Source organism: Vicugna pacos, chromosome 12 (assembly GCF_048564905.1).
Source record: "Vicugna pacos chromosome 12, VicPac4, whole genome shotgun sequence".
Classification (NCBI taxonomy): Eukaryota; Metazoa; Chordata; class Mammalia; order Artiodactyla; family Camelidae; genus Vicugna; species Vicugna pacos.
In genome coordinates, this window is record NC_132998.1 from 21,871,962 (window position 1) to 21,885,292 (window position 13,331).

Here is a 13,331-nt window from a genome sequence, read left to right on the forward strand (position 1 = left end):
GAGAAGCTGAGTAGCACACTCAGGCCTAGTTGTGTAGGGAAAGGATAATGTTGCTTCTGTTAGAGAAAAGCTCTCAAAAGATAAAAAACCAGACAGTTTCTGGGTCACAGTCTGATGCTGGGTTCCCCTGAGAATTCACAGGAGCCCCTTCTGGGGGAGTCAGAGGGCCAGGTTATAAGCGAGTCCTGTGGCTTCTGCCAGGGCTGGAGTTTGGGCTGGTTGCTGAATGATCAGCGAAGCTGGGGGAGCAGACTGCTGCTTATTTTTGATTTGAAGCTCACCGTGGCCTTGCTCTTGCTCCCAGAAGTGTGTCAAAGCAGAACACTTTGGTGGATGTGGAGGGGATGGAGAGCAGGCACTTCACCAGCACGCTGTGAAGGACACAAGAGCAGATGAGAATCTGGACCAGCTCTCCTGGGCGTTCTCTCCTCAAGTTAGAAAGAGGGTCCAGCGGCAGGGAGCATCTTGTGCTGACTGCGGCTGGGCTCACTGCTCCCCTGTGCGCTGGTTGTGCGCTGTCTGGTGTACGTGCTGGTTGTACGGCCACCGTCTTGGGGTCTCTCTTCACTCTCACTCTGGAGGTCCTCTTGTCTCCTCTGTCAGGTCTCTTCCTTCCTGTGTCCCATGTTTTCTTCTTTCTTGATTATTATTTTTTATATCATTGCCCATATCCACTTGAGTAAGGGTGCCTGTGAGGTAAAGTTTTGGAAATTCTGCAGGAATGAAAATGTTTTTATTACATCCTGGCTTTGACGATTCTAGACCTGCTCCATTGCCTTCTTGCTTTCATTGTTGCTCTTGAGAAGTCTGAAGCCTTTCTGTTTCCTCATCCTTTGTCCTGGACTGTTTGTTTTCCCTCTTTGCAAGCTTGTGGGATCTTCTCTTTGTCCCTGGTCTTCTGAAACTCACCATCATGTTGCTGAGCGTGGATCCCTTTTCACACATCGTGCTTGGTGGGCCTAGGCAAGCTCTTTCAATCAGGTAACTTAACGTCTTTCAGTTCTGGAAAATTTATGTAAATTATTTCTTTGACGCTTTTCCTCCCTCCTTTTATCCCCCCTCCCCCTTTTCCTCTTCCTGAAATTCAGTTGTTTGGCTGTCAGAACTCCTGGGCCAGTTCTATAATAGTCCCCTCTTTCTTATTTTCCATATCTGTTTTTTTGCTTTACTTTCTCAGAGATTGTCTCAACTTTATTTTCCAATCCTTTTATTGAGGGTTCTTTTTCGGGTTGTTTGAATGCTTCATGTAAATATATGATATTCTGTTCTTAATTTTGTGGATGCTATATATTTTCTTATTGCTCTAAGGATGTGATAGAGACTAAAACAGACAAACGGAAAATGACAATTTGGAGGAAGTAGATGGTACAGGGAGGAAGGAAACTTTCAAAGCTGCTATTATAGTTAAGAGCCCTTCCTCAGATGTCTGGTAATTCTTGGCTGTCTGCTCTTAACTGTGAAAATCTAAAAGAACAGCTTGAACCCTGAGCTCCCCAGTAGAGCTTATGGACTTTGAGCTCTTCTAAAGGGTCATCTGGATGGGCCCTTTCTGTTTTTTTGGGGGGGTGACGTGGGGGAAATGCTTAAGTTTATTTATCTTTTTTAATGGAGGTACTGGGAATTGAACCCACGACCTCATGCATGCTAGGCATACACTCTACCACTGAGCTACGCCCTCCCCATGAGGTGGGCCCTTTCTTATAGAGCCCCTCCCAGGTCAGTGTCTTCAGGTGTTTCTTGTGGAGCTGGTGGGATTCCTCAGGGAGGAGTCCTCTGCTTTCCTGCTGGACAGTGAAGGTCTGTGTGAATGAGCTGGGTCTCTGCTTTCAGCATTCAGTACGTGTATGGTCACTGAATCCCTCTGCTTTAGGTCAGAGACCTGGCTGCCTGTCTCGGAGTCTTTTGTGGAATATGTGGTGTAGTAGAGGCTGGAGTTCAGCTTTCCCATGCCACTTTGGGATCTGGGTTTTGTAGGATCTGTTCAGTCAATTTCTACTTGTCCGTTTGCTTTTTCAGCTTCAGAATTCTATTGCTGGTGTCTCTGTTGCTTTTTTCCCCCCTGGTCCTTGTGGGTTATGATAAACAAAAATCTCTTAACTGTACTTTTACTGTAATTTGGATGGGGACCAAAATCAGACAGAATTTTTTTCAGTCTTCCTTCTTAACCCAGATGAGTGTATTCCCTTTTTCATCAGCTCATTTGTTTTGATAGATGGAAAGAAATGAGCATTTTTCAGCTTTATTGAGATGTAATTGACATATAAACAAGTTAGCATTTAGATTAAGGGAGATTTGCCTTACGTTTGAAACTTGGTTGCAGAATTGTGAATTTTGGCACAAATTTGTTAATATTGATAACAGATTCAGGTTTGTTTTTGATATATAATTAGCAGCTTGGTCTGCCCTAAAGTAACTTAGTAAGACTATGTCTAGATGAAGGAAACTGGGTATAATTGCTTACAATGTATTTTAGCAACAGCTTCCTCTTGTTTTCTTTAAACTCTCAGTTTGCTGCCAAGACTTGTTTTTCCATTTGGTCACAGTTTGCTCGTATCCATACTGTATATTTGTGAAATATTGGAAGTACTGCAATAGCTTTTGAACCTTGAACTTCTGAGAGACTCTTGTGGCTTTGGGGGGAAAAAAAAGTAGATGTTTCTTGTGACCTTATTACAAAGAGGACTGGTTTTTAGAAGAAAAAAATCTGAATCTCAAAGTCTTCATAATTTAGAGCCAGGAGAGAACTTAATCTTGATTTCTGTTTACTCCCAACCTTAGGGCCAAGCAAAGTGAAGTGCGGAAGAGTTAAATTAAGAGTGTTGCCAAATATAACCTTACAAAAGCAAAAAACAAAAACCCAAAACCAAAAAACCACAACCCCCCCCAAAAAAAACCCTCAAAAAAACTGAATCACTATGCTATACACCTAAATCTAACACAGTGTTGTAAATCAACTTGTACTTCAATTAAAAAAGAAAAAAAGAGTGTTGCCGAAACTCACTGGGCTGGTTGGTGACTCAGGGCTCCCCTGGTTGGTGGTACCTTTGCTATCAGATATGACAAAAGAAAACTATATATCCAGCCAGCAGGGGGAGCTCTCTTTCTCTTTTAAGTTTTAAGAACTGTGTTTATTTTACATCCTCTGTATTGTCAAAGCTTGAATCCTGAGTCTGCCACTTACTAGAGGTGCACTCTCCTGTAAGTTCTTTGACATCCTGTGCTTTATTTTTCTCATCAGTAAAAAAGAGAGGGAGGGGAATGATGATAATACCCATTTCATAAGGTGGTTATGAGAATTAAGTGAGTTAAATTATATAAAATGCTTAGGAACAGCGACTGTTCATATTATTTACTATGACTATCATTATTCCTGCTGCAGGGAGGTTCAGAGACTGCCCTTTCCACCAGCATTTAGGTACTTGCCTTTTTAAGGCAATTGTAAAGGTTGCTGGGGTTCCTCAGATTAAAAAAAAAAACAGTTGACAGGATGGGATTATGTGAGGAAGAGGTTTTGGATAATCATAATTAGGAATTTTAGACTTTTTTAGCTCTTCGGGAAAGGATGGCTTACTCTTCTCCAATAACATGTAAGGAGTTTGTTCTTCTTTTATGTGTTTGATTTGAAAAGATGGTATGTAAACATGTTTTGGGGACACACATTATATCTGAAAGTAGGCAACTGCCTGTGTGTCAAAGGTGAGAACCACACAGGTCCTCCTTGAAGCACTGCAGAGAACTAGGATTAGAAGAACAATAGAAATGTGCTCTGTGGCTGAGGGTGGGCGGGGCGGGGGGGGGGAATGTTCCAGGCAGAGGTAATGGTGAGAGGCTGGGAGGACATCCGGCACTCGGGGTACTCTTAGTAATCTAGTATTTCTGGATAAGAAATTGGAGCTAGAGGGACCCTCAGAATTAGTCTAGTGTAATTGCCTGTTGAACATAGAACACTAATGTGTGTCAACTGCCTTCTCAGCTGGGATGAAAGCTGTTTGGGGGTATGGTTATTTGACAGAAGCTATTGGATAAGTAAACATTTATTATGTTAGTGCATAATACTGATAACGATAGTGCAACCTTATCTCTATGTGAGGATGAAGTGAGTGGAGAAAATTAGCTGATACCATTCTAGTTAGAAAGTCTGAAAAATAATTTGAAAATTTATATATCAGGCAGACGAAGAATAGAAAAGCAGATAATTCGGTTTGTCTTTACAGAGTATCTCCTTAACAGCACTGTGCAATCTTACCTGCCTAATTCTTGTTGTTGTTGGAGGGGGGACTTGGTTTGTCTGTTTATTTGTTTTAATAGAGGTACTGCAGATTGAACCCAGGACCTTGTGCATGCTAAGCACTCACTCAGTCACTGAGCTCTGCCCTCCCCCCTTACCTACCCAATTCTGAGTATGCCTCTGGCCTATCTCCCTCCCCAAACTGCAGGACTTTTTTTCCCCTACCTGCTTCTTGGCATTTCTGTTATGATTTTACTTTCAATGTCATTGAATAATAATGCACTGTTTTTTTCCCGGGGAGGGCATGAACGAGTAGATGTTTATAATGGACTCTGTATAGAAATATATTTTAATATCTTATTTTGGAAGGAAATTGTTTCTAATGAACACACATCATAGCCCATGCCTAGGCTTGTAAACTGGGCTCTTTTTTGGTCTTCTCCAGTATTGCCATCTCAACACCATTTGCAGAAAGGAATGTGCCAGGACATGGTCACTAAGGCAGCATCCGAGTTTGCTGTTTGACATGCGATCCCTCCCATAAGGTCTGCCATGTGTGAAAGTGGCTGGAGCTGGGCGCCTTGGTTTTTTGTGCGGTTAGTTCCTCCAGCTCAAGGTGGAGATCTTCTCACATGTTGCTGCCACTACCCAGGATGGCCAGCAGAGGGCAGGCTTGCCCCTTTCCCTGATCTGGGACCTGCCCTCTGTTCTTCCCGCCCAGCCCCTCACCTCTGATATGCAGCAGTTTTCTCATTTGTCAGATCACACAGCTTCTAGACCCAGTTATGTAATACAGTGAAAATCTAGTGGGAAAAGGGCACAAAAGTCATTTCCTTGTTTTCTCCATACGTCTTGATTCTTTTGGGACAGATCTCTTTCGGCCCACGCTGGTGGCCCTCCCTGAGCTTTTTCTGCCCTACTTCTCCCAGGATGATCCAGAAAGTGTAAGGGAGTCAACCTTCAATCCTTGTGGATCTTGAGGTTTGTGGTCTTCAGGTGTTGGTGATGATTCTTAACAGATCATTAGGGAGGTGTCTCAAGTTCGAGTCCCACATTGAGGTCTGCCATGTTGCAGCCCTCCTACAGAAAGACAGGGACTTACACAGAGCTAAAGACTATATACATCCATAGTAATAGATTTTGTTGTTGTTATTCTTGGAAAGATGTGATAATAATTCTCCTTTTTGGAGGAGAAGCTAAATTTGCAACCAGTATTGGGTTGTGAGTTTAGGAGTCCTGGATTCTTTTTTTATTGTTGCTGGCTTTTCTGCAAACCATCCTGCTTGCCTTTGTTGACCTGTTGGTAAAAACAGCATTCTCTCTGGGGGCTTACTGGTGACTTCTTCAGGGTGTCTCATTGAGAAATTACGTTTTCAAAAGTTTTGGCTGCTGTGTTTGAGAGTGGGGAGGATTCACCCCACATCAGAAAAACAAATTTCCTGGGGAGATGACCATCTCACTCTGCCATCTCAGCCTGACCATTTAAAAAAATTTAGTTGCAATCAATTTATCTCTTTGTATGAGTGACATTTGGACAATGAGCAGAAGCTGTCTTTCTTATAGTCATTGCCCATAATCAGCCCCACCTGTGGGAAGATCCATGGACTGTGAAGTTCGCTCCACCTATGTGGACCAGTCACCTCCAGTATCCAGTGGTATCCATGTCGTCTCCACTGATGGTGGGGACCAGGCTCTCTTAAACTGTCCCATTAAGTTAATGCTCCTTGCACTTGAATTTCAGTCTGTTTCACTTGAAGCCATATCCACAGTGTGTGTCAGTGCCGTCAATATAGTTAGGGAATGCAAGTCTCAGATTGACTAAATGACCTGACTGAGTTTTCCCAGTAAATCAGCCCAGTTCTCCTCCCAATTCATAGAGTAATGAAAATTGAGATCTTCAGGGGTCATCTAGACCAACACACTCATTTTACAGATACAGAAACTGGAGGATCATAAGCGTAAAGATGGTTGCAACCACCTCACATCATTAGGATGGCTGCTATTAAACAAACAAAAAAACCCCCAGAAAATAAGTGTTGGCAAGAATGTGCAAAACATTGAAACCCTTGTGCACTTTTGGAGGGAAAGTAAAATGGTGCTATTGCTATGGGAAAATGATTCTCCCAAAATTAAAAATAGAATTACCATATGATCCAGCAGTTCTTCTGGGTATGCAGTTTCCCTCAGTGTCTGCAGGGGATTGGTTCCAGGACCTGCTGCAGATACTGAAATCCTTAGATACTCAAGTCTCTCTGTTTCCATGGTTTTGCATCTGCGGATTCAACCAATTGCAGATAGTGTAGGATTGTAGTGTTTATTGAAAAAATCTGCATATACGTGGACTAGCGCAGTTCAAACTCATGTTGTTCAAGGGTCAACCGTATACCCAAAAGAATTGAAAGCAGAGTCTGGGAAAGATATCTGTACACCCACAACTATAGCAGCATTATTCACAGTAGCCAAAAGGTGGAAGCAACCCAAATGTCCATCGATGGATGAATGGATGAACAAAATGTGGTAAGTACTTATGTTGGAATATTATATTTACCTTTTAAAAGAAAGGAAATTCTGACATAGGCTACAACATGGATGAAGCTTGAGGACATAATGCTAAATGAAATAATCTAGTCACAAAAAGACAAATAGGTACCACTTATATGAGGTACATAGACTAGTCAAATTCATGGAGATAGAGTAGACTGGTGGCTGCCAGGGGCTTGGAGGAGGGAGGAGTGGGGACTTGTTTAACGGATGGAGAGTTTCCGTTTGGGAAGATGAAGAGTTCTGGAGACTGGTTGCACAACAGTGTGAATGTACTTACTACTGAACGGTCCACTGAAAAATGGTTAAGATGGTAAATTTCATGTGAATGTGTATTTTACCCCCAGTCCCCCAAAGATCGTAAGGCCAAATGAATAGTTGGTGCTCTCAGGTCCCTATTCTGTGCTTGTCCTAATATGCTGTTAATGGCATTTCCCCAAAAATTGATCATGGATCAGAAGCTAAAGCATCCTTCCCCCAACTGGTTTGTCACTGCTCAGAAGAATAATTTTCATTGTTGCTGTGTGGGTGCCATTTGACTGTCTGTCTTCCTCTCTTCAAATTGCTCCTTCCCACTCAGCGCTCTAGCCAGGATGAATTATACATGGTCCTTAAACTTGGCCACGTTCTCTCCTGCCACCTGCTATTTCCTCTCTCTGGTCCTCTTTTCTCCGCCACCTCTCTATGGTAACTTCTACTTTGAGGATCCAACATCATTTCTTCTGGAAAATACTTTTGACCACATAATCTGAATTAGGTGCTTACCTGGCTCAGGCTCATCCCGGCCACATGGAATTTTGTGCTCTGTTCCCTGGTCTGCATCTCAAGCTGGACCATGCCTTACTCACCAGTCTTGATGTTCCCGGTGTCTAGCACAGTGCTTGCACAGAGTAGGTGCTCAAAAAAAGTTTCTTCTGTTTAGCACAGGGAACTATGTTCAATATTTCGTAATAACCTTTAATGAAAAAGAATATGAAAACGGATATATGTACGTATACACATGACTGGGACATTGTGCTGTACACCAGAAACTGACACATTATAATTGACTGTCCTTCAATTAAAAAAAAAAGTATGCCTAAGATGAACCATGTCTTGGAAAATACTGCCATAAGAAAGTCATATTCCAAACTGCCTAATACCAATTGCTGATCTGCAACTCTCTGGCCTTTTTTTTTTTTTAAGGGTATCTCTCTCTCTCTCTTTTTTCTTATTGTGATAAAATACATGTAACATAACGTTTGTCATCTTAACCATTTTTAACTGCATAGTTCATTGGTATTAAGTCGAGTCATACTGTTGTGCAACCATCATCACCATCCAACTCTGGAACTCTTCTTGCGAAACTGAAACCCAGCACCCGTTACACAGTAACTTCCCATTCCTCTCTCTCCTCTGTCCCTGGCAACCACTACTGAGTATGTGTCCTTTTGTGACTGGCTTCATTCATAATGTCCTCCAGGTTCGTCTGTGTCATTGTAGCATGTGTCAGAATCTCCTTCCTTTCTAAGGCTGAATGATATTCCAATTTGGTTTATCCATTAATCCATCGATGGACACTTGGTTTGCTTCTACCCCTTGGCTTTTGGGAGCAATGCTACTGTGAACAGGGGGTAACTCTGACTTTTTAAGCACAGCAGGCCTGTCCTTGTGCCATCCATATGGTACCACATAAAAAAACACCCCGTTAGTACCCTGACGTCTTTACAGCCTCCATCCTGAACTATTTTTCTCCGTCCATCTGCTTTCTGTCCTGTCTGGTCTCCTCAGTGTGATCTTGTGACTTCTTTTCCTCCTTTAGGCTTCCTTCTGCATCTGAGATTTGTACCACCCGCCTTGTTTGTGATTTCAGATTAGTCATGCTTCAGGCCCAGTCTGAAGACTTGCTCCTCGACCTCGTGGAGTTAGGGATCTCTTGACAATGTCTTTCCCTCCCTCCTCCTCCTGCCCCTCTTTCTCCTCCCCGCCAGGCTTTTGTCTTCCCAGCTGTTCCCATCAGAGGATGGGTGCTCTGCTGGCAGCACCTCCCATGCTCTGTTCAGTGCGAAGCCCCCATCCTGACCCTTACCCCCAACTGCTCCGCCTCCCCCCCTCCACTCCCCGTGATTGCATGGCTTTGGAGAAATGAAAAGTGACCTCCTGAACTAGAGACAACCAATTGCAAATACAGCCCCCACTCCCGACAGCCCTTATAGGGGACCTGGTGGGAGAGTGGGTGGTTTCACAGCTGTCCTGTTGGGGCCATCCTGCTTCTCCACTGTCACGTGCTGTCTGTTCCTGCAGCACTGTCTTTTCTCTGCACTCCTGCCCTTCACTCTAAATGCAGTCTTCCTCTTAAGGTTCCCAGAGTACCACTGGCATGAGGCTGCAGCCTGGTTGTGGGTGACACACTTCACTGAAGGTCTCAGGGTGACGCGGAGGAAAGCTCCAGGATGAAAGGAGACGAGGGATGGTGACTGTTGAACTGAGTCTTAGACGTTGTTGCTCTCAATTGTTCTTTGACCTTTTTCCCCTGGGAATTTCTCCCTGACAATCTTTTCCTTTAGGCCCTAGTAATCTGTCTTAGAACTCAACTGCCCTTACTGCTAGGAAGCAAGGAAGGTTAGGAGATTGTAAACCCACTTCACTGGCCTAACCTAAATTTTTCCTCATGGAAGATTCAGCCAGAGTTAAATTTGCTGCCTGCAGCATCCCTCTGGGTGATCCCAACTTATTGAATGCGGTCAGGCAGGGTGGTAGAGGCATTCTAAATGTTTCTTTGACTAAAGTTCATTTTGAATCAAATTGTACACTAATTTTGTTTTAATTTTTTATTTTTTTTTTAGAATGAAAGATTCTTTGAATTTTGTAGTGCTTTACAATTTTCAAAATTTTCAAACACATGATTTCATATAATCCCATAATAACCCTTTTTTGCCCCTACCCCTGTCCTGCCATCCCTCTCCCCTCTCCCCACTGGTAACCACTGGTTTGTTCTCTGTATCTGTGAGTCTGCTTCTTTTTTGTTTTATTCATTAGTTTGTTGTATCTTTTTAGATTCTATGTATAAGTGATACCATATAGTATTTGTCTTTCTCTGTCTGACCTATTTCACTTAGCATAAAGCCCTCCAAGTCCATCCACATTGTTGCAAATGGCAAAATTTCATTCTTTTTTATGGCCTAGTAGTATTCCGTTGTCTGTATGGACCACATCTTTATTTGTTCATCTGTTGCTTCTATATCTTGGCAATTATAAATAATGCTGCTATGTACTTTGGGGTGCATGTATCTTTTTGAATTAGTGTTTTTGTTTTTTTGGCTGTATACCCAGGAGTGGAATTGCCGAGTCATGTGGTAGTTCTATTTTTAGTTTTTCTGAGAAACCTCTGTACTGTTTTCCACTGTGGCTGCACCAGTTTGCACTCCTACCAGCAGTGTTAGAGTGTTCCTTTTCCCCCACATTCTTGCCAACACTTACTGTTTGTGTTCTTCTTAATGATAGCCATTCTGACCGGTTGTACATCAAATTCTGTAATTTAAGTGTTGGACGTACAGCAAGGGAGCATCTCAAGTGCTGACTCATGGCATCAAAGCTTCAACATCAGTGAGCGGGTAATGAGATTTTTCTGTGTGTGACAGTGTGCGAGAGTTTTCAGACATGTTTTTAAAAATCTGGGCGATTTAGTTGAATCATCTCATGTTATCCTAACTCTGAGACCCAGTGATTGTGACAGCTGGTCCCTGCACGAGGGGGAACACAACAGTGGCACAAAAATGATTCAATATCGATCATACCCCAAGTCCTCATCATTTATTTAATATTGTCTCTCTATGGGGAGGGCCTTTGGCTTGTTGCTTTCTCAGCTAACGAACCAGCCTCCTGTTCCCCGTTTCACATTTGGCAAATTGTTTTCAGAGACAAATCATATTTGCAGTTTCTTGGGGGAACTTCCAGGTGGCCTAGATTTTTCCTGGATGACTTAGAGGGTGGGTTGATGCAGAAAGGACTGCCCTGTGCGGCTCCACCGAGCCCCGTCTCGCCGTAGGCTCTGATGAACTCCTGCATGCCTGCTGCGCGTCACGCAGGGCACAGCTGGTCTTCTGTAATCCTTCCCTAAGGGCTTCGCTCATTGGCTCCGGCATCGTGGAGTTTTTTTGTTCAGCTGGCAGTGCTGGGCTGACCTTGTTGGATGCTGCTGCTTTGTTCTCTCTGCCAGTACCTTGTTTTAGTAGGTAAATAATACACGGGGAGTTTGAGGAAATGATGGATGTTTCATTTGCTTGGTAACATAAATGGGGCTGTGAACAAGTCTCCTTGCAGGACTTCCAAAATGTTTTTTGATCCTGCTCAGATCAAAAATATCTGGTTATATTTTATTGGCTTGGTGGACAGAGTGTGGCTTTCCAATGACATAGACTTAGGTTCAGCTTCACGATTTATTAGTTGTATGACCTTGGGAAACTTATTTAACCTCTTTGTTCCTTCTTTTTTTCCTTCCTTCCTTCAGGAAAAAGAAAATCAGGGAAGTACCAGGAATAATACAGTAAATCCCTCTTCCCACCACTCAGAGTTAACTGTTTGTATTTGAATATATTTTCTTTTAGTCATTTACCCTACCCCATGCCGAGTGAAAAAATTACCCTGGTGATAAATGTGCACACTCTCCTTTCACTCCCCATCTCTTGGGAAATAGTGTTTACCTTGTTGGGTTAAAACGAGATGAGGTCACTGAAGCCCTAGCGCAGGGCCTGCTCCATGGCAGGCAGCTGGTACTGGTGCTGGCAGTTACTTCTTTTTCTCCTCCTCTTATCCTTGCTTCTCTCTCTTTGTGCGTCTCCACTAGCAAATATAGTCCTGGCAAATTGACAAATGTATGCAAATGATTTTTTTGGCAAGCTCTTTCTCCTTCTAGGGTGTATTTGCAACCCCCAGCTTGAGGAATTGGCCAGCACACGTAGGAATGGATAGAGTACACCATCAAACTTACTTATATTGCAAATAATCAAAATACATTGAAAGACCAGACCTTTCTAAAGAATGATGGGAAGCCCTTTAAAATAAAATGATCGAACCAAACTTTAGAAAACAGCCTGTATTATTAAAAAAAAAAAGCTATAATACTGGAGGAATAGAAAGATTGAGAAGAAAATTTCTTCCTTAAATTCTGCTGTGAAAGATTGATTTCTCCCTTGTAGTGATCTTGCAAAGCAAGAGGCTGTTGGGTAATTAATGCTGGGGCTTTATTAATTTATGATGAGCAAGGGAGGATTAGCCTGTTTGCATTGAAGTGAATTTTCCCCAGGGAACATGTTAAAAAAAAATCAAGATGATGAGAAATAGGAACAATCTGTCAACTTACGTGAATGTTGCCTTTTATGGGCTTCCTGGTTTTGCACTAAAATCTCTTTGCCCAAATGGAAGGTAACATAATTAAAGAGCAAAGATGCTTGAGTGACCAGGCGGCATCGTTTGTAATCTATACCAGTGTTGATGGGTAAGCCTAAAATGTCTTTCCTTTAAAAAATATTATAAGTGCTTTTAATAGTATATATTAATGATATAATAAGTCATTTAAATAGATCCAGGCAGTATGGTAAGTGCTTTCCCTGCATCATTTGATCCTTAGAATAACTCCTATGAAGTAGATACTTGAGTCGTCCCATTTTATGGATGAGGAAACTGAGATGATGAACTTACTTACCTAAGTTTACATGGTTCCTGAGTGGTGGAGCCAGGTTTCAAATCCAGGTAGCTGGTTCTAGAGTCCATGATTTTATTTCATTGATTGATTGATTGATTTAATGGGATTAAACCCAGGACTGTGTAGAGGTGGTGATTTTAGCTACCATACTGGCTGACTGCAATCATGCCTAGAATTTCAGGAGCGTCTTTGATTTGATGAGTAGAGCGAATATGTGGTATTTGAGCATCACATATTTTGGAAACTTGTCAGGGAGACTAAGAATAGTGTTTGTGGATTTTTTTTGGTACATCGCATAAATGTCAGTCAAAATACTGTTCATAAACACATCTGCTAACTTCTCTAGTAGTTGAATAAAAAGCCCTTCTTAAATGAGTGGGAAGGTCTGGCTCTTGACACGACGAGGTCATGATGTTGTGTATTGTTAATGTTCACGTCCTGAGTGTCAGATGTGCACAAGGCCCATGCCAGCGGCAGGCAAGGGAGGGGAGAGGCACAGCAGTGAGTCAGTCAGTCCCGTGCTCACAGGGGAGTGTGCTCTATGGAGAAGAAAAGGTCCACCTATAAATAATTCAAGGGCGTGGATGAATCAGGTGAGGGGGCGGGAGAATTCTGGCGTCTGAAATGCACGTATTAATGCAGGTGCCATTTAAAAATGGCCAGTCAGCAGGATCCTAGCCTGATCTTTATGTCATAGATGCAATTAAAACATTTTACTGAGTCCCTACTGTGTCAGGCCCTGCGCTAAAAAATTATTTTGAATTTTCCCAGGATACCTCGTGGGACTTAGTTTTCAAGTATTAGGAAGGCTTAAAATTTAGAGACACCAGGGTAACTTTCTTTAAACATGACCTGTTCCCTCCCTAGCAGCTGGCATAT

General features: G+C 42.5%; 1 protein-coding gene across 2 annotated transcripts in view; it reads left to right on the forward strand.

The window, feature by feature from the left end:
• TBC1D30 (TBC1 domain family member 30) overlaps positions 1-13,331 on the forward strand; it is a 69,112-nt gene that overhangs the window by 13,050 nt on the left and 42,731 nt on the right. The gene's annotated exons all lie outside the window — the stretch shown is intronic.